General features: G+C 46.0%; 1 long non-coding RNA gene and 2 pseudogenes across 1 annotated transcript; all 3 read right to left on the bottom strand.

Annotated features, from left to right (window-relative positions):
* Positions 1–7,744: 7,744 nt before the first annotated feature.
* Positions 7,745–9,105, bottom strand: LOC144133926 (uncharacterized; annotated as a pseudogene).
* Positions 9,106–10,708: 1,603 nt separating this feature from the next.
* Positions 10,709–11,243, bottom strand: LOC144132497 (uncharacterized; annotated as a pseudogene).
* An 8,331-nt stretch (positions 11,244–19,574) lies between these two features.
* Positions 19,575–22,216, bottom strand: LOC144134754 (uncharacterized). Its single transcript, XR_013315241.1, has 3 exons — positions 22,116–22,216; positions 21,270–21,363; positions 19,575–20,009 (listed from the first exon to the last, which is right to left on the bottom strand). It is a non-coding gene; the product is annotated as an uncharacterized LOC144134754 (long non-coding RNA).
* Between the last annotated feature and the right edge of the window lie 3,269 nt (positions 22,217–25,485).

Consider the following 25,485-nt stretch of genomic DNA (forward strand, 5'->3'; position numbering starts at 1 on the left):
TCCAGAGGTATTCCCAATGAAGTTTTGAAGCGTGTTCCTGCTTGGCAGCTTCAGAAGTCTTTCCTTCCTGATGTGCTCATACGCCTTGGTAGAAAGGTGCCTAAGCACAATGGAATGGCGTACTACATCTTCCGACCACGTTGGCATTTTTCGCTTGTAGTTCACAATTTGGTTTAATAGGAATATTGCAGCAATGTCCTTCTGACTTGCCTGTTCCTTAATATACGTAATATCACCAAATCCAGAGTCCTCATTAAGTCTTTTGAGCTCTCTTTTGTAATGGTCTACTGTGGTGCGGAGCCTCTCTATTTGCTTCTTCAGATCTCTTTCCTTCCTCTTCCATTTTATTCTTTCCACGGCCAGAAGGCTGGCAGGTCTGAGGTCAGCTTGTGTTGTTTTGTCAGCAAGAATTGGTGCTTCATGTTGATTTGCGCTAATGGACCTTGAATGCTCTTGTGCCACATCAAAAAGGTTGTCACTTGACATTGGGGAGCACTCAGCTATATGACTAACTAATGTTTTGTCAGGAAGAATCGGTGCTTCATGTTGGCTTGCACCAATGCAGCTTTGCTCTTGTTCCACGTCAAAACAGTTTTCACTTGGCATTGAGGAGCACCCAGATATTGACACTTCAGGAATTGTATTTTCGTTATTCCTCTTTCGTTTTTTCGTGGGCTCATCTTGGCTGTGCTGGCTCTCCAAAGCTGATCTTTTCCTGATGGTTACACTATTTCTTTCTTTCAAAGTACGGGGTTGCATGTACGGCGGGTAGTCGGCAAACACAGAGGGCACAATGCCCTTTTTCAAACGGCGCCGTTTCTGTGAAGTGTTTACTACACACCTTCGAATAGTTCGAGGTGCAGTTCGGGACCCAGTCATCTCTTCTTATCTTTTTCATCCACTGCTCGCGTAGCGAAGCTTCGGCAGGAATCTCGTGGAAGGAGACGCCAGGCTCCTTCTTTTTCCCGTCTGATCGGCACAGTGGCACACAGCAGTATGCCATCGGGATCTGTAAATTGAATATTCCTATTCTTAGTAAAATGTTCCAAGTTTCTGCGCTTCGTGCACAAACTAACTTGCTAATCACACTTGACAAACAAATGAAGCTGAAATACGTATTATAATATTCGATTTCGCGGACATGGTAACGTATGCTTACAACTGTAACTTATGTAACGTTGAACACACAGTCACTTAATTAAATAGCTGATAATGCGATGCGCTGCAAAGAAAACTTGCATAGAAACACGTGCATCATGCTGCGCACACGTGCTTGAGCATCACAGTAATGCAAATTCACGCGCAAAGTTATCGAAACTGCAATACTGACGCATATGGCTCTTCCGAATGATATCAATCTTTCTTTTTGCGTCTTAATGAAGCAGAGTATGAGTTATTACTTGATTTAGTTCACCGAAAAACACGGCCCGATCGCTGAACAATAAAGTAATTGCTGTCACTCAGATGTCTGTAACATGAACAACAAAAACAGCAACTTACAGGTTGTTCCAGCGGCGTAGTCCTGCTACATCCAAATGCAGTAAGAGTAGCACCAAAATCTAGATGCAACAAGCAATGCTGGTGCACGAAATGAAAGCAGCACGACGGAAGAACGTGGTGGTGGTGGTAGTGGTTTTATTAAAAGTAATAGTAAAAAGGAAGGAAAAGATTTTTGCTAGCCCCGGCATCTGCCATCGATACTGAAGCACCTGAGCTGGGGCAGCCAAATGCGACTTTCTGCTACACTACGCACGATACGCCAGCGGCAGGGCACCCTCCGTCGCCATCTGTCGGCAGCTAGCCGCGTAACCTCTCGATGGTGGAGGAGGATGGGAGGAGGGGCAACGACGGCCGCGGAGCGCGCCGTTGCCAGGCACAGAGAGTATAAAGGAGGCTATGGCTCAGGTATGTCCGCGCCGTTGCCAGGCACAGAGAGTATAAAGGAGGCTATGGCTCAGGTATGTCTTGTAAGGGCCGTGCCTGCGGCGCTGTTCGCCAGGTTCCATTCTTCAGGTAGAAAAGGAGGTACCTGAACAACCGTCGTTGTCTACCGTTTTAGGTGTCTAACATGTCAGAACAGCCACAAATATGGAAGAGGGAAACATTGGCCGGAACTAAACAACTGAAATGAACCTCAGAACACGCACGCTACAAGGCGCGAGGGCCCGAGCTATAGAGGCTAGAGGTTTTGACTAGTGTCGTGAGCAGGCGCCCTCGCCAGCCGCCGCGCCGAAGCCTGTTTCGATGCTAGCGTAGGTGGCGCTGTTCGCGGCAGGCGAGTTAGGCGAGCAGAGAAGCCGATGCCGCCGCCGCAGCTCCTCGTGTCGCTCGTCGCGTGAAAGCGCGTCTTTCTGGTGCGCTTCCGCTTCGCTAATTTGTGTCTGCATTGTGAGCACGATATTGTTTATTGTGTTAATCGAAGCGCATTTCCATCTTTCCAGCATTAGCCCAGGAAATCAAGTGCGAGGTTCAACATCCCGTGGACAAAACAAGGAACCTTCATTTCATTTCTGATTTTCCTAACATCGTAAAATATATAAGGAATGCATTTACTTCTAAGGGAGTCCAGATCCTAGGTGGTAATGCATACGTCGGCGTTATCAAAGAAGCGTGGAACTTGACAAAGACGCGCTTACATTGAAAGTCATGCCACATTTAACTTTATCCCATTTGCAGCCGAATGCATTTGACAAAATGCGTGTCTACCTTGCCTTCCAGCTGTTAAGTGATGAGGTTATGAAAGGACTTTTTTTTTTACAAGGATAAGCTAGACAAAATTTTTCGTACAACTGAGCCAACAAAACGATTTCTGAAGCTCATGGAACGCTTGATATTTGTCATGACATCAAGGGTGCTCTCCAAAGGGCTTCGCCCAGAGGCAGCAAGTGCGAGAATTCTAGAATTTCTAACCTTCTTGAACGAATGGGAACGGTATGCCGCTCAGCACGGCGGTGGATTTCTCAGTGCAGGGACTGCCTTCGGTCTTAGTGACGCTGAAAAGCACACTGTCACTTGTGAATTAGGTGACGTCATCACTAAAATACAATTATTTCCTGACAGCCAATTTGAGCCAAGACAAACTGGAGAATTTATTTGGAATTGTAAGACAATCATTCGGCTGCAATGACGACCCCTCTCCAGAGCAGTTTTTGCTTATAGTAAAAACCTTGCCTTCTACAATAATTGGCAAAGCCGCCAAAGAACGGAAATTCACCAGCTGAGGTTGTAATTTCTCTTCTGCAGCACTGTGATGCAAGGAAAGAAAAGGCGGCACAGATAGCAAGCCTAATTGATGACCTGTTGGACGAGGGAAACCTGGCACATGCTTCAGCAGTGCTGCAAGAGCAGGACAGCATGTTTGACCATAAAGGCTGCGTAGAAAAGAAAAGCAACAGCCGACTCATTTTCTATGCCGTGGCTACGTTGTCAGGAAATCACTGAAAAGATTCCCATGCCCCGCATGTGCATCTGCCTTGGCTATTTAATTTGCCCCTACAGGCTGATAAAAATGAGATCTAGAATGCCTCACTGACGAGGCAGGCTGACCATGGAGGTTTGGTGTACACTCCAAAGCGCATTGAAGTGCTAGTAACTAAACTAGAAAATGCATTCACTGCCTTTTTCAGCAGAAACGAGCTGCATGCTGGGAGCATGATGTCGTTTTTACATTTTCTACAAGGGCATGAACTCCAAGAAGTCCGCGGCAACGAGCACTCCCGCGCTCTTACAAGGGATGTGATTAAGTGTTATGTTTGACGAGGTTGCATTTTTTTACTAAGGCAATGAGCAAAGATAAGGCGTCCAATCGCGAGAAGCAAAATTAAAACTGCTCAAACTGAGGTGATGCCGATGGAACTGCATCAGTGAAATGTTCCTGTAAATAAACATTGCGTTAATATGTTCTGTTCCCTTATTTATGTGATTACATTAAGGTATTCGGGGCTGTAACGACCATCCGTGAATGGTGCGTTCCACACGTGAGGCCGTAATTTCGCTCATTCGTTATATACAAGACGCGCTCAATTTCTTGGATGACGAGCCTTTCTTGTTTCTACGCATGTCGTGTTGTGCTCGTTCATTTCCCTTCGTCAGTGTCTTGTTGCGCACCTTTTCCTTGTTCCTTTTTCCGCGAAAATGTGTTAACCAAAGCATAAACAAGCAAAAATATAAGCGCTCGCGGCTTCAACAGTCTATGCCCACCTGAAGCAGTAGCTTCGAAAGTGGTTTGCTGAGAATATCGCTGCTGACCGACGCCGCATGCACCGCAGAACATATGGACACTCGTATTATATTTTGTGCTTTGGCCAGACGAATATCGCAGCCGTTATAGCGAGATGCTCGCAGCGAAATGCGTTTCCCGGCATTGCTGCCGAGCGCGCGCACAACACACCTGCTAGCTGCAGCGCCATCTGTGAGCCGTCATTGCAAATTATTTCCTCTCCGCTGGCGCGTTCACGACACTAGTCAAACCTTCTAGCCTCTATACCCGAGCTACAGTGTACTAGAAGGGGGCAGTGGGCTTACTCCCCCGCTCCTCTGACGCAGTCCGCGTCGCATCCGAGAGGTGGCGCTACAGGCAACTTCAATGTAAACTTTGCCTGGAGCTTTCATTTCCTGGCGGTTCTGTTTATTTCATTTCGACGCCATCGACAGACTTATTGGCTTTAATTTTAAAACACTTGAGAGTCTTTACATTTCTTTAGCAATCGGCGTGTTTTTTTTAGGCCACATGATATTTCCCACCATAGTACATTGAGTAAAAGGCGAGGGCAACTCCAGCAACTTGCTACTTATCCTAACCGCGAGGCATTTTAACCAAATAAGTCGTTGACAACGGATTTTGCCTATGCAGAAAGGGCTTAAAATGTTCCAAATTATCAAGCAACCGTTAAAAGATATATATAGTAAAAAATCTTGAATTACAGTGTCGGGGACCAAATATACCGTTTCATATGGTGTTGCACTAACCCAAAATGATTTTTATGAAGATTGTCTGGTAATCCCCGCGTGAATTAGAAAACAGTGCGCCCATACCTCCTAGCCAAGCTAAAAAAAAAAGCAGGCATGCTATGAGGTTTCTGCAATTGCTTTGCCGAAATGAAATTGCATATATGGCTTAAATATTTTCTTTTTTCACCTAGGTTGGTTGTTTCACGTGTGACAGTAGAATGTTACCCACCATGCAGTAACAATCGTGCCATGCTTGTCTACAGCAATATAAGAGTAAATAAAATAAAGATAAGGCTGTTTGTTGCTTACACAAAGCTTTTATTTCAAATAAGTAAAGTTCAACACCCAGCCAATGAGTCACGCAGCATCTTATGTGCAACGGCTCAACTTGAGCTGTTTGGCCCTCTGCCGCTTTCCTGCCTTGTCGCTGTTAATGCCTTTCACATAGAAATGCAGACGTGTGACAGCATAAAAACTAATTATTTTTGCTGTGAGGGAAGGAGCATGTGCACTGCAACCGACTTCGAGCGAAAGTCTGTTCTGAACAACTGCCAGCATATCCATTATGCTATCAGAATGTAGCTCGCTCTGACTGAAACATTCGGTGAAGAGATCCTCCAGCTTCTTCACAAACACGTACAAATGACTGGAGGGATGGAGGAGACCTCCTCGGTCACAGTAGTTCGTCAGTCGGGCAAGTTGGAAACTTTCGCCTGGTGGAGTCATAGTGAGCAGCTTGATACATTCTTGGCATTTTGTACTTGCATTGACAGCACACTTCCGCGCAACATAGCCCGCAATGTGGTAAGTAAGCCTTGAGTCGCTTCTGGCCACGTGCTGGTTGTGGTCGTTTGAAAGCTGCAGGTCCGTGCCATGCTGCGGCACTGCGTTTGTGGCCTCTGTGGCTGTAGTGCTAGCTACACTTTGGCTGCACTCATTTCTGTCGCCTGATGCTTCAAGAGAATCAGCTTCCAGTAAGGAGGCCAGTGTACCTTCCTCGCAGTTTCCTTCACTGACTGACCTAACTAGACCGTAAAAAGAAAGGCAATTTACAGTGATCAGGAACTGTGTTGGAGTTGGGTGGTCATTGTTGCCCGAAGCCTGCCTCACAGTTCCAAAGAAATTCTCGAGCGGGTCCTGGCTGGTCCTTGACGTCATCATAAACCTGTACCCAACTTTAGTTGTTAAATACGCAAGCAATTCAAGAGTACTTGAAATAGTGACACGCAGGCCAACTGCTGTGGAGTCACTTAAAAACCCTCCTGTTCCTTTGACGTGTTTTTCCCACTGGTCAAGGTAAGATAGGAATTCCTTGAGAGTTCTTGTCTTCAGGGAGTCTGGCCGAAGGGCTTCAGCAGCATACCGTGACGTCATGACTGATATCAGCTGGCTGATCTTGCTGAAAAAAAAGAGCATAAAACAATATTGCTTTAAGTATTGTTGACATGGCCTTTCAAATTGCAGCCAAGGCTATGTAGCTAGGCAAAAACTTCAAAATGGTAAAATTAATAAATCCTCGCTTGAAGGAATGCCTACTGAAAAACTTGTGGTAGTATGGTTACCTGAAGAATTCCCAAGTGGCGCTTATGGTTCCAAATATCGTGTCCAGCTCGTTCCTGTAGAGGTGGAAAGCTCGGAGGACTTTCGGGCCAAACAGTTGAAAAGCGTAGCTCACCCGCATTTTTTCAAAGCCATTTGGGTTCAGATGACACTGTGATTCCAGGCATTGCTTTGAGTGTCACATTATTAGCATCAATTTTGTGGGCTTCCCTTACCGGCCGCATGGTGACCTGCAGAATAATTCCAAGACAAAACAGGTCATTTAGAGCAGTGCATGCTGGTTGTAGCAAGGATGGAAATCATTCAGCTAAGTCAGATGCCGTCCAGTTAAATGTTCTCCAACTAAATCAAGTCCTATGTTCCACGTAAACCCTAAGATGATAGACCAACAGCAGAAAAGTAGCTGCCCTTTAGACAAATTTAGTCCTATAGTCCCTCATGCATGACATATTCGAAAGAGTTGAATAAAACATACTGTGCTGCACAGTAAAATTAAGAGTTCAACACTAAGAAACTAGGTGTAATGTGCTGCAATTTAAGAATAGAAAGTACATAGTACACATAGGGGGCAACTTACATGGCCAGCTGGGGTGTTGAAACCATTCAACACGCAGTTTCGAAGGCATTTAATAAGATGCGGGAAATCTGAAATGAAGAACAAGTTTCGCGTTGGGTCAGAGGGGTGCTGGACCATGCAGTTAACTGAAGTGGCCGTTGCACGTATTCCCATCATCCTCCACATTTTCCGGTTCCAGCTTGCACCGTCAGTTGTAATAAAATCGACAGAGTCCACTTTTTTCTGCCAGTATTGTGGCTTCTATTATGACTTTGGCGAGGATGTCTGCTTTCATGTTGCCGTTCGTCGCGAAGCAGCCAATGACTTGACTCCATTTTCCTTGAAATGGTACAAAAAGGACTACCATGCCATGATCAGATGGTGTGCTCTTGTCCTTTTGTGTGGTAAACGGCCCCAAGTCTACGAAGCCTTCAATTGCACCAGTGCTCCTCACGGACAAATTCTCAGAAAGTTTGAGCTCATCAATGAGCAATCCTCCATGCCTCTTGCTGATGTCGAGCTCCGCTGTCTTAGATTTCAGTTTCTTCAGGATTTTCTCATTGAAGCCAAAAAGTGTACGGTAAATGGATACATAACGTTTCAGTGTTGATTTGCTTGGCAGGGCAAGGATTTTGTTTTTTCTCAAGTGCTCATATAAGCGGGGACTCTTCATCTTCATTATGATGCAGTCAAGTAGCCAGCTTTTGCTGTACCGAAGGCCATTTGGTTTGACTTTAGCTGCTGCAAAGCAGTGTTTAACAGCTTCTTGCTGCCGGGGTGTAAGGCTCTCAATTTGCTCTTGAAGAACATCTTTTTTTGCTGCAACTTGCTCTTGTATGTTCACAAGGCTTTCTCTTGTATCAGCAAGACGAGTGGAAAGTCTCTTGTTCTTTCTTACTGCAGTTTTCAGTTTATGAGCAATGCTGTGGCGTGCCTTAGTGGTTTTACGCTGGACTCGGGATCGCCGTGTGAGCAAAGCTCGCTTCAGGTACCGGCAGGAGACACATGAGATACCTGGAAAAGCATGAAAGCATGGTAAGGCACAAACACATCTATAATGGCTGCATTATGTGCCATTATTCATGAATAAAGAAATGATAAGTACCTTGTTTAGGCACCTGGCCTAGGCAATTGCTGCTGTAGTACAGTCCTTGGCGCGTCAGCACGTGGTCCTTTAGCTTGGTTGTGAAGAGAGCTTCATCATAGTCTTCATGTTTCATTGCGCCCACACACAGCTGCATCTAGTCCGCCTTTCTCAACACGTCCTCTGCCTCCGTTTTGCCCTGTACTGGGCCTTCCTTTATCAAAACGCCTCTAGCAAGCACTTTGCAGCATGTGGCAGACTGAGACTCAAAAAACATCACTACCTTCTCGGAGAGCACTTCAGCATTGGAGGTCAACACGGCCGTGCAGTATACGACACCGGCGTGGCCGGGAAAGCTGTGTTTGCTCCAGTATACCGATGGCACTTCCAAATTTAACCAGAACTGATCATCGCAAGCGGAAAATGTACACGCTGATGGGCACTTTTGAAGGCTTGTTCGCGACAGGAATTGGTGCTCGATGCTGTTCTCCTGCGTATCAACTGCGTCCTCGGTAGGAGAAGACGGCACGGCCACAGCATTATCGAACGGGCAGAAAGCGGGCTTTGGTTGTCCGTCGGACGTTTCTGACCTTTTCCTCTTTCGAGCGGTCCTCTCTTGTGTCGGCTTCTTAGTTAGGTAGGTCGGCAAATTGGGTAGTATGGTTGGCACGGCATCGGCGCGGAGAATCGGCTTCCCACGAGCTATCCTCACCTCTTTGCCTTGGATTACGTGCACATAATCCCTGAGCACATAAAGCGGCTCGAAATGGAGCTCGCACACTGCGCTCGTGTCGTCCAAGGGCTTGTCAGCTCTGTGGAGGTTCTTTTCCCATTCTTTCCGCCTGTTTTCGTCCTTCGGGACGCCAAACAGAGACAACTTCTGTCCACCCTTCACATACACGTAGCCCGTTTGGCACCCGGGCGCGTAACAGTGGTTTTGCCGATGTCGCGGCATATCTTAGTCCCAGTAAAAGCACACTTATGTCTTCATGCTGTGCGTGACAAAAACACTGCACGAAAAAACACACGCGACGACGTCCACAGCAAACAAACGCAGCTCCGCTGAGGCAAATGCGCGCGCGGGCCGCTGCTGCTACATTGAAGCCGACACTAGCGCCGCCGCTCGGCCTCTCGGAGAAGCACATATCGTCGACCGTGGCCTCCGCGATCGAAGCGCGCTTTTGCTCCGGCCATCCCATTCGCACGGAGAGAGCGTAATTCGAGAGAGCGGTGCGACTGCTCCTCTCGCCGCACGGTGGCGCGCTTAACCCATGCTCGCTAGAGAGCCGGAGGCGCGCGGCATATAGGCTCCCTAATGCTCGCTTTCCCTGCGTGTACCACGAAAACGCAGTTGTCGCAGGCCTGTGTGCGATGCGCGCTTGAAAATTGCCGCACAGCAGCGCCGGCAAAGGACGTGGTAGCTTGCTGGTGTAATATCTTCCTAAATTCGGAAGCAGATCGCCATTAGAGTGTTCGTTGTGCAACACGCACGTATTTTTTATTTTTGCATTTGTATATGGCACAAAACATGAAGTACTTTACATCTGAGCACAGCGGTCTATTTTAATTTTGCTATTCCGGTAAAAATTAGTTTAGAGCCTTATACCCCTGTCACACGGACACTGTAAAGGTACTTTGAACTAATGCTCCATTACTCTAAGGACGAACGCGCGCTGCCACACGGACGCGCCAAAGGACACCTAGCTCAAAGGAGCTTCGAAACAAGGCAGCTCGAGTTCGTCCTTTGAGGCTTCAAGGGAGTACTCTCTCTGCCAGCGAGTTAACAGCATAAATAAATTGAGAAAAGAAACGTTCAATTTTCGTTTTATAAATTCAGTTCATAAGATTATTGGTGTTTTAAAATATGAGATCATTTGTTTTGTGGCAGTCTCACCACGCCATACTCTCGTTCCAGATATAAGAGCGAGTTGGGCTCAGTGTGGCCAGCACTGTGATGTTATGCTTTGTACTTGGAAAATCATGTCATTATTGCAGTTAAAATTGCGTTGCTTTAACATAATATGGTTATAAGACTAATTTACTAAAAAAATGTGACATTTATGTATTTACATGTGCAGTGAGGTTTGCAATTTAAATAACGCTTTTCGCCGATGAGGGCGCTAAAAACTTCTTGCGAATGTCGTTCCCCGACCGTGTAGCACGGACGAACTCCCTTGAAGTAGTGCTCCTTTGGGAGCTTAAAGGAGCATTAGTTCAAAGTGCCTTTAGAGTGCCCGTGTGACAGGGGTATTAAATTATAGAGAGAAATGAGAGTTCTGTCGGTTTTCCTGTGCAGCAATGATATTTGATTTAAACTTTAATGCATCCAATAAACGTTTGCTTTCGGCGCTTGTAGATATCACCCGATACATTTTCCCTGCCGAATGTTGGGCAGGGCCGTGCACAACAGCCTGGAATGCATTTTTCGGCGCATACGGATTGAACCAAGGCAAATTTAGACTTCTTTTTTCCGCGCGCTGTAAGCAAAAATGAGGACAAATAAATTATTTGGAGATACATAGGATATACAATACTTTATTTACAAATATTAAAGGAGATCTATAATGTTTCTCACATAGTGTTAACTCTAAACACGGAGCACTTTCCTGTGGAGCGGCTTGCTGGCGAGCTTTTTGCGGTAGGCTGCCCTGTCTGTGACAGTAGCGCCTACGTTAGATAAGAGTGGCCTCACGAACTTATCGAACACCACAGATACTGTGCTTGCGGCGTGGTCCTCCCTCGCTTCGCAAACAAAGAGAGGGCATTGCTGAATTCTCGGAAGTAATAGCTCAGCCAGCTGCTGCCGCACGTTGCTTTTTTTTATATGCGGCAAGGCAATATCAACAGCCTTCTTAATGGCCACAAGAACGCTCACGAGCTCTGATCTTGGGTAGGTTAACACCCCCTTGACTGTAGGCTAATGAGCCCCATCAGCAACGGACTCCCATCCGACTGGTGGAGGGCAGGGCAGAAGCTGCACGTTCTGCGTTCTTCAACAGCCCTCGCCACGAACCCTGCTAGGTAAGCGATGCTGGCATTTGTGATGCTTGATGGCGGCCGCTGCACTGAAATAGAAAATGCCCATATTAGTATCCCGAATTTTCAAATCATAGGCATTGTTGCCACTCAGTTATTATAGCCTTAACATAAAGCAAAGTGGTCGCTTTTTGGTTGCACTTCATGGGTGGAGTAGGTGAACGAGTGGGCACTTACGAGGCATCGCTTTCAAGGATGTGAAGAGCTCATCGATTTCCTTTACAAAATCTTCAGTTCCCGTGCACCTGAAACATATGTATACAATTCTTATGAGACAGATATATGTGCTAGACAGATGACTACTGGCAAACTAGGAGCTAATGAAGCATAAGCTCTTGGAAATCATTTCATGCAACCTATACCTGGTTGAGGCAACTTGCACTGTTTCGGTCGAAACATGTGTGGTTGCCTGCACTGTTGCTTCAGCTGGAGCATCTTGTTCAGAGGACGCCGCAATCAGGGGGGCACCATGTATACTGCAATATGTGTAAAATAGTTACCACACCTAGTAAGCAGGAGCCAAATAAACACAAAAAAGCTTGTAACATTGCCCATGAGCACAGCAGGTTTTGCATGCTGATGTTGTCTGAACTGTAAAAACTTCCAGCCAGCGCGCAGGCTACAACACTTGCATTGTGAAATCGTAGTCGTGCAAGGGACTAAAGAGGGATAAGCTCTCTATTTTTCAACAAGAGAGAGTGACTGTTCACAACTATGAGAACTTGTTCAAGAGCTTGAAGAACATATGCCTACCTCAAAACAGTCTGTCCGTTTTCAATGTTTGAAGCTTGTGATGGGCAAAGGCTGCTAGTCCGCAAGATCCTCTCCAGGCCAAAAGTCACGGCTCTAGCATCCAGACAGTCGTTACCGCCAGACATTTGGCGCAAAGAACTGAAGAGGAGCTCAACGGGGTCGCTTGAGAGGTTCCTTGTTAAAACATAAAAGAAGCCGTTCTCGAGGAGGTACTTAATGCATAATACAGTGGATTTGCTTGTTAGCAAAAGAGCTTCATAAGTTTCAGCACTAAGAAACTTTTTCCCGCTACTTTTACAGGCGTTGCAGATAGTTTCGAGGTAGTTGGGAAACTCCTCCTCCAGCCACTGTAGGCGTTCGTCAGTAGCGCAAAAGAAGTGCATTTGGTCAGGCTTCCTCTTATGCACATGGGCTGTTCGGTTTTCCACATTGTGGATAGAAAACCACTTCTGTATCATCTTCATGAAGAATACTGTTGCGTCTGCATTTCTGAACTGTTCCGCCTGAGGGTGGTAACCGGGATAGTCTTTCAAAAAGGAAAGCGCCGAGATGACTTCATCAGAAAATAGTTGCACGGCTCTTCCCACATGCATTTTCTCGAAATTCGTAGGCTCTATATGCTTCTGTGTCAGAAATCGAACTGGTTTTACGATTTCGTGTTTTTGAAGAACATAGAGCTGCTTCACAAATTGCCCAGTAATTGGCTGGCTTCCATCCGTCATGTCCCCCTCCAGCAAAAGGCTTCGCACGTTTTTTATAATATGACACTGGTCAAAGGACAAGAAAAGGCGTCTTTTTGGATCGCATGGATGACTGACCACTGGCTTGAGGGAGCCGTTGCCCAGGTGGCGCATCATTGTAACGTTAATCTTGTGGTTATCGGTTACAATTCGGGTGACGTAGAGCCCACACTTCTCAACTTCAGCAATCACTTCTTGTGTCAGGTGATACAAGAGCTTTCCACTCAATCGGTTAGTGAAGAAAAAGCCACAAGGAATTTTGTACGACGTGGATAGGCCTGTTGCAACAAAACACAGCACTTTGTTCGCAAGCACGATGTTGTTTACATTCTCTTCTGTCCCAACATCTTTCACAGTCTGCTGACCAAAAAAGCAGTCCATCTTGCGATCGTAAATGTATTTAGAACTTATAGCCATTTCATCTACAATAATTGAGCAAAATCGCGCTTGCTCATTCAGTTGCCCCACCTCTTCCTTTAGGCGTTCTTTCATCACTGGCGTGATTCCACTTTCACTGTTGGATTTGCCAACATAGCGAAGGAGCGTATTTTTTGAAGGCAGTTTCAATAGGCCTCTGTTACGTATGTAGCGGTATCCCTTCGGGGACAAGTAGTACAAAACTACACATTCACGGACAAAGTCTGGTGACCACACGGGCCGTTGCCTTGACGCGTTGCCGATCTGTTCTATTAGGCAGTCTTTTAAGCAAAACAGAGATGTGCCCACCTTGTCCAAGCACTTTCTCAGAGCCGTGGGCAGAGTGTGGTTTTCAAAACCATTGAGCCTTTTTTTTAGGCGCCTGTTTTCTTGTTGCAGTCTCCTCATAGCATCTGCTTTCCTAAATAACTGCACTCTCATTCGGTTGATATTCCATGAATCTGACTGCTTGCGCGGAAGGAGGTCATCGGTGGTTTGCGTTGCGCAATCAGCTGTCCCTCTAGACTGCGGCAGTTCACCGACTGCATCTTGTGCACTTCTTTCCTCATATTGTGCACCTTTAGGATTTGCTTCTTCATCTCCTTCCAAAGGTGTGTGAGTCAGGCTATCTTGATAAACTAGAGGAAACGAGCAGGCAGAAGCCGACGAATCGCCTCTGTTTTTTTTCGCGAGCACAGGCTGTATTAGCAGCTTCATCATGGCCGGTCGATAAATTAGCTGTCCTTTTCAGATCTGGAGGAGTATCCTGCGGCAGTCGCTCCAACTTGCGTCTTTTTCTTGGCTGTTGTGGCTGCATGTAGCTCGGGTAACCGGCGAACACGCTGGGAACAGCGTCCCGTTTCAGGCGCCGCACCTTTGCGGACCCCGAAGAATAATCCGATTCTAAAAAGTGAAGGCTGCAGACGACACTGCTTGCGGACTTGTCATTTGGCACAAAATCTTTTCTTGATATGGCCTTCAGCCATGCTTGACAACGTTCCTCATTCGCAGGGAATTCATGAAAACTTAGTCCCCCTTTCTTTTTCCGGCCGGAGCGGCACACAGCAGTACATTTGTCTGAAAAATAATGAAACAGCATTGCAGTGCAAAGCTATAATGGCAGATAACTGTGCAGTTTTCATCACACAACAAATAATGCAATAGCAGGATCATATTAGCTACGGGAAACCACGTTCACATATGCATCATACCAAAGCAAAGCTTGGGAGTAATTCTTGCTTCGAGAGCAAAATAGCTGAGCTCAGAACTACTGACTACTGTAGTGGCGTATAAGTAATACGCGAGCGCTTATCTAGATTCATTATGTTGTTCGAGCCAGCGAGAGCTTCGCAGTCATATAGCGCGGCAACTTTTGTAACACGTGCACACACTCATAAAGAAAAAACTCAGCGCGATGGCATGCAATTTAGACGACATGCTGCACGGTGAAAGCCTGCGTTGCACCCATCAACTCTTATATTACCACAAAAGCTGCATGCAGAAGCAATTCGCAACTGTTTAACAACGTACCTCAACTTCTTGGTCGCTTCAGGAAAGAGTCAGAAAAAAACATTCAGCGTCGAAGCACACCAACAAAGCTGGTGCAGCGGCTGAAAGTGCAGGCAGTGCCGGCCGGGCGAGCGCCTCTCGATGCTTTAGGGAGCCTACATACATGCCGCCTGCCGCCTGGCTTAGGGTGGTGACATCTCTCCCAGTGTTGCCGAAAACGGCCGCTAAACATGACGGGCAGCCATGTTGTTCCCCTTGAAGAGAGCATCCCCGGCTTTCAGTGGCGTGGTCGCTGGGGCGATCTACAACATTAGTTTATATTCTAGTTTATCGGCGTTTCTTTCGAAGTTAGTACCAACAGATGACGCCGTTCCGACGACATAGAGCAGTTCTCAGCGACGGTGCATTACACTCCGAACGGGTCTCTCCTCTGCGCGCGTCATCGCGCCAAAAGGCAGCGCTTATCAATTACGTAAAAAGGGTTCCTCCTCACGATGAGCACTAACCGAGCTTAGGTGTTGGGCGTTCAGAATTTAATGTTATGACGGTAATCAAAAGATTACGCAGGCCCACTTTTTAATGCTTATCAATTACTTGGTTCATGCGCGGCCTGTACAGAATGTGGCCGTAGTGGCTGTGTAGCTTATGTCGGGCATAATCGCCGCAAGTGTTCTATCGTTGGATAGCTTATGTCGAGTATAATTACACCGGACTAATTGTAGGTCTCAATTAATTACCGGTAATTAGTTAATTGTAATGTAATTGAAATTTACGCTACATCACTAAGTCGCTGGATAGCTTATGTTGAGTACAATTGCACTGAACTAATCTTGTCTTACCGACCATTAATTAGATAACCGTGATTAAAAATCAATCGTTATGCTCCATCATCAAGCTATATATCGTTGGATAGCTTATGTCGAGTATAATTCCACCGGAGTAATCGCAGGTCTTAATTACCATTAATTATTTATTTGATTTAAAATTGAACCTAATGCTATAGCATCGTCATATATCGTTGAAAGGTCTCGATGAGTAGAATCGAAAATGGAACGGTAAACCGAGCTAACGCTGGTCTATGTAGGTTCAAAATAAAACCACGCAACAGAAGCAAAACAGTAGCACCTAATGCTTATGCGTTCACAGCACGGGAAGAGACTTAAGTGCCCCAGTAGTTCTATTACCGACATCACAATGGCATTTGCGTGTGCAATGTACCATTAGTTTGTGCATTTTGCTCTTCTGTGAGCAATTACACATGCTCTACGCAATGAGCTATGCAACCCCATACTAGCACACTGTAGCTTCAGCAAAAGGTATAAACATACTTAAAAAATTTAGGGAATCTTGAGGCTGATGTTAACAAATTAAAATCGAGTGTTGTAAGCGTCTTAGTTTTGTACAGATTGCCATTGAGTTAACATTAAAGCAGTGCTTCATTTCACATTGCCTACCATTTTTCCACGTGTGCTGAGAAACTAACTTACACAGGGTGTTCAGTAGGAGGCTCAAATGTTCAGAGTGTAACATGAGACTTGCTGGAATGGAATCAGAGAAAGAGGAGCAATACAAACAATGAGACAAGTGAGAAAACCTAAAATCAAGAAACCAAATGACATTTTCAGACGCCTTCGTGTAAACATTCAAGAAGCTTCTTTTATTGCCGACACACTTCTGGCAACTGTCAATTAAAGGGGAGGTGCTCATATTCTTTCTCAAGCAAACTGACAGAATATATAAGCATCCGCAGCCAGCTAAAGTGCATATGAAATTACATTCTTCCATTATCAGCATCTGTGAAACCAGTGAAATTTTTGTACACATATCAGTCACTCGTGTAAAACATATCTGGTGCGCACACTGATGGTGTAATTGCAAACAGGCTTATTATTTTTAAACATTGACCGAAGTAAAGCAGCTTCGTTGCTCAATGAACACTTCTACATAAAACAAAATATACTGATAGCCATGAACAAATTGCATGAGTGCAGTACAGAGGACACAATAAATGGGCTAAATTAGCAGGACTAGTAATGCAAACAACTCAAATGATAATGAGAAACACCACGGCAACTCTGTGGGAGCGTATGTTTTACAGCCCCTAAATAATGCAAGGCATGGTAGTGATGCTCCAGCCACAAAAATAAGACTGTTACGCACTTCACAAAAGACTTGAAACAGTGGTTTACACATTTGCATCTAGTTCCAACACTTGCTCCTAAAAACTTCACCTTTGATGAACACACTAGTGGCACGCACTGTAAATCAGTTTGCTATTTCCAAATGCTGACTGAAGCAAAGCAGCTTCATTGGTTAGTGCACACAATTTGCAAGTAACAGCTTGCTACAGAGAGGTGACATAAAAATATGCTGAAAGACGTGAACAATTTACAGGCGAGCAAAGTACACACGACATACACAGTGAAAGTGTCAGAGTGCTATATTCGGGTACAACCCAAGGAAGTAGTGGCAGATGCCCCCCGACCGTTTCCCTCCAGCCAATAGCGGTGACCGATTTTCATGACAACGCGGTCAATCCGATTAAGCCACGGTTAACTGCCGTTCATCTGCCACTCCCAGCGATGCAACTTCCCAGCATTAAACATGGTGTCATGAAAATCGGTTGGCGCCATTGGCTGGATAGAATTCTTTAAGGACATCTCCCCTATTTTCTTGAGTTGTGTCAAACTATAGAAAAACAACGAAAGCAAGGCCAAATCATTAACTAGCTGACTGCAAGCATCTAAGCATATGATGTTACCATCCTTCTCAGAGTTCAGACCAGGTTTGTTGCGGCACATGTTTTGCTAGACATTCCATCCACCCTCTGTGCATGCTGCTGTCGTAGATGGATCCTCAGTCTTGTCCTCACATATTTTGTCAGGAGGACCTTCCCTGCCTGAGCATGATGTGTTTCACAGCAACCTAAGTTCAACTTGACAGCCTTGCACAGGGCATTCAGAATGCTAGCAAATGGGGTTTTGAGCACCATGATTTCCTTCATATCTGCAAAAGTCTTAAACTGCTCCTCACATTCTATAAGGACATTAATCACTGCTTGCGTTGGATAAATGAGGTTCTCAGAATTTTTCACGTACTCTTTAAGCTTAATAAGATTGCTATACTGATTTGTAGCATATCCAACAAGGGCATTTTTGCAGTCACTACAGTTACCAATGGACTTCATGACAGACTTGACCAGGAATCCTCCTAGATAAGCAAGAATGTCACATTCTGCTTCTGTGAGAGCACACACAAACAGGTTTTCTAGCTCTTCAGGCTCTTGGTTTTGTCCTTCATGTCTCTGGATAGTTGGGTCAAGGAGGTCAGCTAGATGCAAGCTGTCATCAACCTCGTAGCTAGAATTTGTAGGTGTGTGCATGAACTGTCCAACACAAATCAGCTTCAGTGCACACTTAACGTCGTATGCACTAGGGACCGGCTTCTTGAGTCTCAACAGAGAATATGTTTTCGAGACAATCTTGTACGAGCCGGCCAAGAAGCACATACTTGTAGCTTTGGTTGTCCAAGAGGTCTTGCGACAGGCTGAGAGCAACAGTGGTCGATGCCAGAAGGCCAGCTTGTGAAGGCTTCCAATGTGCCGTTGCTCCCATTTTCATTTGACGGAAAGTGCTGCACGTCAGTTCCAAAAGCGCAGTGGCCTCTTTATGCTTTGAAGGATCTATATCGCTCAGAGCAACAACCGGATGTCTGGCCGACATAAGGGTGTACCACCTGCTCACGAGGTTAAAAAACCACGCTGTAGCCTCTGCTTCGGGGGGCAAAATTTTTTGTTGGATTAAATATCGGATAGCAGCAGGAGCCTCACGGAACAATTGCACAGCAATGTTCACTTTCATGGTAGTGAAATGTCCACTGCTGATGTGGATTTCCGACAGCCTATTTGCAATCTTCAGCTCACTTTGACAGTCGTACTTCAACACTGCTTCAACATGCTCCACCTTGACAGTGCCAGAAGGAAGACTTTGTTCCTTAACAGTTTCTTCACCCAGAGTGAATTCTCCCACTCGGAGTAGTTGGGCACGGATGTTCTTCAATACGTGGGCGGGGTCAGCCATAAAGAATAGTTGCCTGCCACGGAGGTGCGGGTGCGGAATACAGCAGACAGTCTGTGAGTTTCTGTGGTTGGACAAGCCAAGCAGGCGCCAAACTGCACGGTTGGCAGCTCCCATGTCACTTGTGACAACAAGCACTCTAAGCGAGATTTGAAAACAAAGCTCAATCAAGTGGAACACAATGTCCTTCAAAATAGAGCCATCTATCGACCTTCCAGTGAAGTGATAGGCGATAACCTGTTTCCATCTCGTGTTCACGCCACCAACCATGAACACAAGAGCATGGTTGGCAACATCTGTAGCGGACTCCGGCAATGTAGTGCTCCCAAAAAAGCAATCAAGCGAGCGATCGTGGTCAAATCCTTGAGAGATTTCCATCTCATCCATGAAGAGCACACAGTCTTTTTCTATGTCTTGCATTGTGGCTACTTTGGTTTTCAGGACATTAAAAACTTCATGAAGAACTCCAGGCAAAAATTTAATATTTTGAAGCCTTCGTATTAATGTCCTATTGCATGGCAGTGGATATGATAATGATCTTAATAATTCATAGCCTGCTGTTCCACATGCGTGCTTTATTTGAAGGGCCTCTCGAATAGTCTTCTCAGACCACTTAAGGCCCTTCGTAGTTTTCACCGTCAAAGCCCTTCTCTGGTCGTGTTTGAGGAACGGTAATTGTTCCAAGGTTATCATTTTTTGTTGTGGCGACTGTGACTTCTTTACAAGACTGCGCAGTTTTCTCTTTGTTTGCTCGTGAAGCCTCTGTAGGTTTCTGTACTTTTGGGCCAAGTCCTTATTTCTCTTTCTCAGCTCAGCATTCTGTCTTTGAAGAGACAAGTCAGTTGAAGCCGTACTTGAACCAAGTGTGAATGCAGCTTGAGGTATTTCTTTACTTGATCGCTCATTACTATGCTGTGACCTTTCAGCGCTTAAGGATTCGGCCTCCATGGGTGAAGCTGCGGGCAGAGGAAGTCGACTTGCATCAGTGGAATCTTCCCCACTGGCTTTATCTGTTCTCAGAAAGGAATGGGCAACGCTGTCTGCATAGATAACAGTGTCGACAGCTTTGGGCGGCAGCAAGGTGGTTGTTAAAGGTAGATCATACCCTGGTACCTGAGCACATTGTAGTGGACTGACAGTGTCCTGGGAACTCATGCTGTCACTCACAGCCGAGTCTTGTGTTTGTTCGGCTGTTGATGCGAAGACAGGCTCTAGAGCAGCACTACCACATGGTTCATTTGCGGTGGGGTCAAGTACTGGGCTTTGCGTTGGCGTGGCCGGACGAAAGCAAGACCGCTTCTTCGGAGGCTTCCGGTGTTTCGGGATGGCTGAAATAAAAAATTCAGTCAATAGGGTAGCACTACACTCAAGAACTGCAGAAATTCTGCATTTACAGAAGAGCAACCTAGTACCTGCATAAAACTTCCAAATAAACTTCAGGAGTAGTAATATCAGTTGGGTTTTAAGATCCCAAAGCTGTACTGGGGGGCTTTAGATTTCTTACCGCCAGTGCATATTTAACAGCGTCGGAAAGCATGCTACAACTGGCAATGATTCAGTCGTGCAAAATTGTGCTCAACAGCAGGTTGTGTTAGCAGCTGAGGTACCATTGATGCAACTAGAATTACTAATCGTCCTGAATTTTGCCATTTTAGCTTCTGTGCCAGGTGACATAGAACAAATGAGACAGCACAGTATGCAGTCTGCTTTAGGATATTTGTTTGATTCTAGACGCCCCCTTTCTCGCAGGCGTCGGGTGAATTATAAAGAAAAAACGATGCTATACAAAGTATAAACACACTATAGGTGGCCTTGTGCTCTTTGAATACAAGGCTATATCTGTGTGTTACGTTTTGGATCTTAGTATCATATATATGAGTGCATTCAATGTGTAGAGAAGATAAACAGTAGTCCCTTAGGGAAGCAGTGGGTGTTCAAGAAAAGCAAATATAGTAGGGGTAGGCAGAGAGTTAGGTGGCAAAAGTTTTGTTTAGTGCCATACTTTATACCTTTATGGCTTACACGGAAGATTTCAATTGTCATTCATTCATTTTTTTTTCAATCTACAGTGAAAAATGAGCCAGAGGTAATGCAGAAGCCGTTAAAACACGGCTTAAGGTGATTTTATGTTTGAAGGTGCTGTTCGAATGCATGATCCTACAATAACGTGCAATATACATAATTTTTTATGCCCGCGATTTAGTTTTACAAGAAATGAATTGCATGGATCCCAACAAATTTCTAGCTAGGGATCTAGATGCTGATGCAAACATGCGCTGTAGGAATGCTTGGATATAAAAGCCATATCAATAGACCAAGAAGTTTGTGTGGATAATGTGGCCACAGATGGCACAGGAACCGGTTAAAGGGAAGTCAGTAGGATAGGCTTCGTCCTGCTATGGACCTTGAAATGCTGATGGTGATGAACCTTTCTTTGCAGCCTTCTAAAAGCAGATGAGCGCACATTTTTGAGCTTGCACAAAGCAACCACAGCACTACCGTATACGTGTAGACAAATTTCTTTGCAAACATTTCATATGAATGAGGCAGAGTTGTATTTAAGAGATGGATCAAAATTAGAAGCTTACCTCGATAAGTAAAAAGTGTGGGAACCGCATCTGGCCTTAGCTTCTTTAAGCCATCCTGTCTGTTTTGCTCGAAACTTGTTTCTTCAAAATGTGCCTGAAATGAATGGCAGCAAGTACTTCATAAGCATCAAGAAGTATATTCATACCTGCACATAACTGTGACAAATGCTGCAAACCGGAACATGACTAGCGTTACAACTGCAGAGCTGTTTCTACCTGCTGTAATGTTTTCACATGCTGTCTTTTACCAGGCTATAGTGCCAAGCTAAAAAAACTGGATAAGGGCTTCCTAAAGGCTTCATATGCATGCCAGTAACCGGGCATATACAAAATGTGTTCTTTTAGTCTGATCTTGGGTTTCCAATCTTTTTCTACCGAATAGCGTCGTACAGCAGAACGGTGCCTAGATAACCAGACCTGACTGAAAATAAGTTCCTCCGACCACAGCGCTCACGAAACAGCGAACGCGTACAATGTCAGAGAGATGTAGAAATTTATTTTCACTACCTCAGTCATGTTCTCTGACATGAGTCTTGGCGCATGTATTACAGCGCAAACAAGGAAGCGGGCGCCAATATATCGTGAGTGCACTCGCGTGAGAATTACAGTCAGCGAGGGCGAATGCGAACCGTTGCTTCTCGCCCTTGGTGCTCGAGACACGCCGCCAGCGCATCTAAAAACTAACGAGAAGATTGCACCCACGCCCGCAATGCGTAGCCTGTTATCAAACCCACGCCGCGCACGCCGTTCGAGGCGGCCGTGGTTTAATTATCGTAAACGTGAAACACAGTACACCAAACATAACAAGCGAGCAGGTAACAAAAGAGAAAAAGGTACGGTACTCACAGAACATATGCGAGAAGCAGCAGTGGGTTCCCAGCAGTCTCGCTTTACTTGTGCCAGCCAACGTTTTCTTCGGTTGGAGTCAGCCGGGAAACGAAACATCCGTGTGCCCTTCCTGCAGTGGTTCGAGCACTGCGGAACGCAACACCCGGGCATTGCTGCTGCGTAAGCTTCCTGGCGCACTTAGTGCAACAACCGACAACATATGACTGTCCCACTCAACGATGAACGGCGATGAAGACGCAACTGCTGCAGCAGCTAATGCGCGCCTATGCACGGCGGGGAACAAGATGGCGCGGCGTCTTCCCGTAACCATGACAACACACGCGCTGGCAACATGGGTCTTAGCGGGAGGCGGCATGTGCTGTGTCAAAGGAAGTCACCACCCTAAGCCGGGAGGGGGCGCGACATGTAGGCTCCCTACGATGGATGGATGGATGGATGGATACGGCTGAACCCTTTACATCGGGCGGTGGCTCAAGCCACCTAGCCATGTCTTGTGAAATTTTACTCCTGTCTTGCTTTTAGCCACCAATCAGATAACCTTCGCTTGGTTACTTCTAACCTCTTAAAATCCACTTTCCCCTCACTATCCCTAAACCCCAATGCCTTGGGTAAGTCAGCCCCGCTGCCTTCCACTGTAGGGTGAAGCCCTTTACAGAAAAGTATCGTGTTCAGCCGTTTCCTCCTCCTCTCCGCACGCAATGCACAAAGTGTCTATCTCCTGGTACCTGACTCTATACGTCTTAGTCCGCAAAACTGGTTTAATTATCGTAAACGTGAAGCACAGTACACCAAACATAACAAGCGAGCAGGTAACAAAAGAGAAAAGGGCTAAGACCGCCACCTCGCGGCGTTTTAGGGAACTAGCAGTATTACACTCTTCTGCTGGGCGAGGCGCCGAATGGGACGGCCGGAGCAAAGGCGCGCGCCGCCGCCGTAGCAGATCGCGGCGGCCACGCGTCGACGTTCGCGGAGCCACCGCTTCGCATAGCACCTGCCGGCGAGTAAGCCCACTGCCCCCTTCTAGTACACTGTACCCGAGCTATGGTGGCTAGAGGGGGAGGTGAGAGCATGGGCGGCCGCGGAGCGAAGCAGGCAATCATGCCAGCAGCGGCGGCGCTGCTGTCGTCACTTAGATCGCTTCGCTCACGGCGGGACGCGGGGAGCGGCTGCAATGCTCGCTGCCGAGCGCATGCATCCGCGGGTTTTGCAGAAAGAAAAGTTATATAAATATAGTCACTCCAAAATGAGCGGTTGACGATGACTCTTTAAATCTATTCACGGTAAATTGAGGTGAAACGACGTACTGTACGGTGGCTAGTATGGGCTACGTGCGCCGTTGCAGACGACCGCCGATAACAGCATAGGGGAGCGTTTGTATTTCGTCTCTACCCATAGGCAGCCGCCGCGGCGAGGATCGAACTCGCAACATCGTTATTAGCAGTGAGACGCTGACGTTTCTAATTAGCTGTCGAGTGGGGCTCACTGCCCTTACATCACACGCGCCAGAGTGGATCCGAAATGTTCTGTCGAACATGTGCTAATTAATGCTTTTTATCACCTACTGTTATGACCAGCTTGCTCCCAGTAGTATGGTCGATTCTAATCAAAGTCAAGCGCAATTTAGCACGTTATGTTTGAGGCTTCAAAGCTTTCCGAAAAAAAAGAAAACATCGCATTTAGGCAGAAAAGAGTTTATTTTAGTTTCGGAAACATGCGGCAAACCACGTGAAGATTTTGCAAACAAGCAACAGATACTCATAAAATAAGATTATAAGCTCAAGTAACACGTCGCATCTTGAGGAAGTGCATCCTCTGTCTCCTTGCCTGCATTGCCCGGTTTTGAGCTTTAACAAGGAAGTGCAGCCTTGTTAGTGTATAAAACTTAATTAGACTGTTTGTCACATCTTCCCTGTGTTGAGGGCAGCCGACAAAGTTTAGGCTGTTTCGTGTCAGGCAAGAGATCAGATCAAGGTAGCTATTTGCTTTTAGCGTGTTGTGACTAAAACAATAAGTGAACGAGTCTTCAACCTTCGCAACAAAGGCTTGGAGGTCTTCAGAGGGGTAAAGTAATCCACCCCTGTCAACTTCCTTCGTGAGGCAGGCTTCTTTAGGTGCCTCACACCCAGCAGGGAGCAGCAGTGCTCTTGAGCACTCTTCACATTTTGTCTTGCTAAGCATCTTGCGGGCAACATAGCCAGTGACATAATAAGTTATTCTTGAGTCACTTCTGGCAGTAGCTGTTGAAGTGTGGTCAGAAATCATATCGCATGAATTAAGGAGTTCATGTACCTCATTAAGGCATCCAATGTCCATCAGCTGATCAAGCTTTGACTGGGCTTCCTTTGAATTTTTGGATTTCCCTAAGAGGCTTTTGATTACGGCTGGTGACACATTTCCGTTGCCTGGTGCTTTTGCTAAACTGCAAAAAGAGAGACAGTTTGCTGAAAGCAGGAATTGGGTGGGGGTCGGGTGGACGTTACTTCCGGACATTTGTCTTAAAATGCCAAAAATATTTTCTAGCGGGTCTTGGCTCAAACGTGCCGTTAGCAAATATTTATAACCCAACTTTCCTGTGATATAGTCAAGGATTGATATTGTACTGCTTAATGTGACACGTAGCCCCTCTGCAGTTCCTTGACTGATAAAGCCTAGCTTTACTTCTGCTTCCCAAGCATTTAGGTAGCGAAGAAAATTCTCCACCTCACCAAGAGCTTGCGATTTTGGACGCATAGCATCGCGGCTCCACCTTGATGTCATTGCAGAGATGAGCTTAGACATCCTACGTATAAACGATACTGTTGGTTCACTGCAGCCTTTGCCACACATACTTTCAATGTCATTTTTGTATGCCGACAGCCCCCTTAGGACCTCATCACTGAAAAAAGTGAAGGCATAATTTACTTTCATTTTTTCGAACCCATTGGGTTCTATGACCGCCTTTGTCACGTGAGGCATTGCTTGTAGTCTCACAACATTTCTGTTGTCGCACTTCCACGCCTCTTTCACCACATCGGGCCTCACTCTTCCTTCTGGTATCTGAAGGCCGGTCTTCACAACGCTGTTTCTGACACATTTCACCAAGTGCGGAAAATCCGACAGGAAATGTAGGCTTCTACTGTCATCTACTGGGTGCTTGACTTTGCACACAGTTTTTTTCTGGCTTCCTTTGATGCCGAACTGCCTCGACATACTTCGGTTCCACGAAGCACCATCTGTTGTCACAAAATTAACAAACAGGCCAGCTTTCTCAGCAGCTAATGTTGCATCCAAAATAATCTTTGAAAGGATATCAGCCTTCACGTTGCTGCGAGAACCAAATACTCCCAGTATTTGCTGGAACTGGCCGGAAAATGGCTGAAAAAGTACG

Source organism: Amblyomma americanum, chromosome 5 (assembly GCF_052857255.1).
Source record: "Amblyomma americanum isolate KBUSLIRL-KWMA chromosome 5, ASM5285725v1, whole genome shotgun sequence".
Taxonomy (NCBI): Eukaryota; Metazoa; Arthropoda; class Arachnida; order Ixodida; family Ixodidae; genus Amblyomma; species Amblyomma americanum.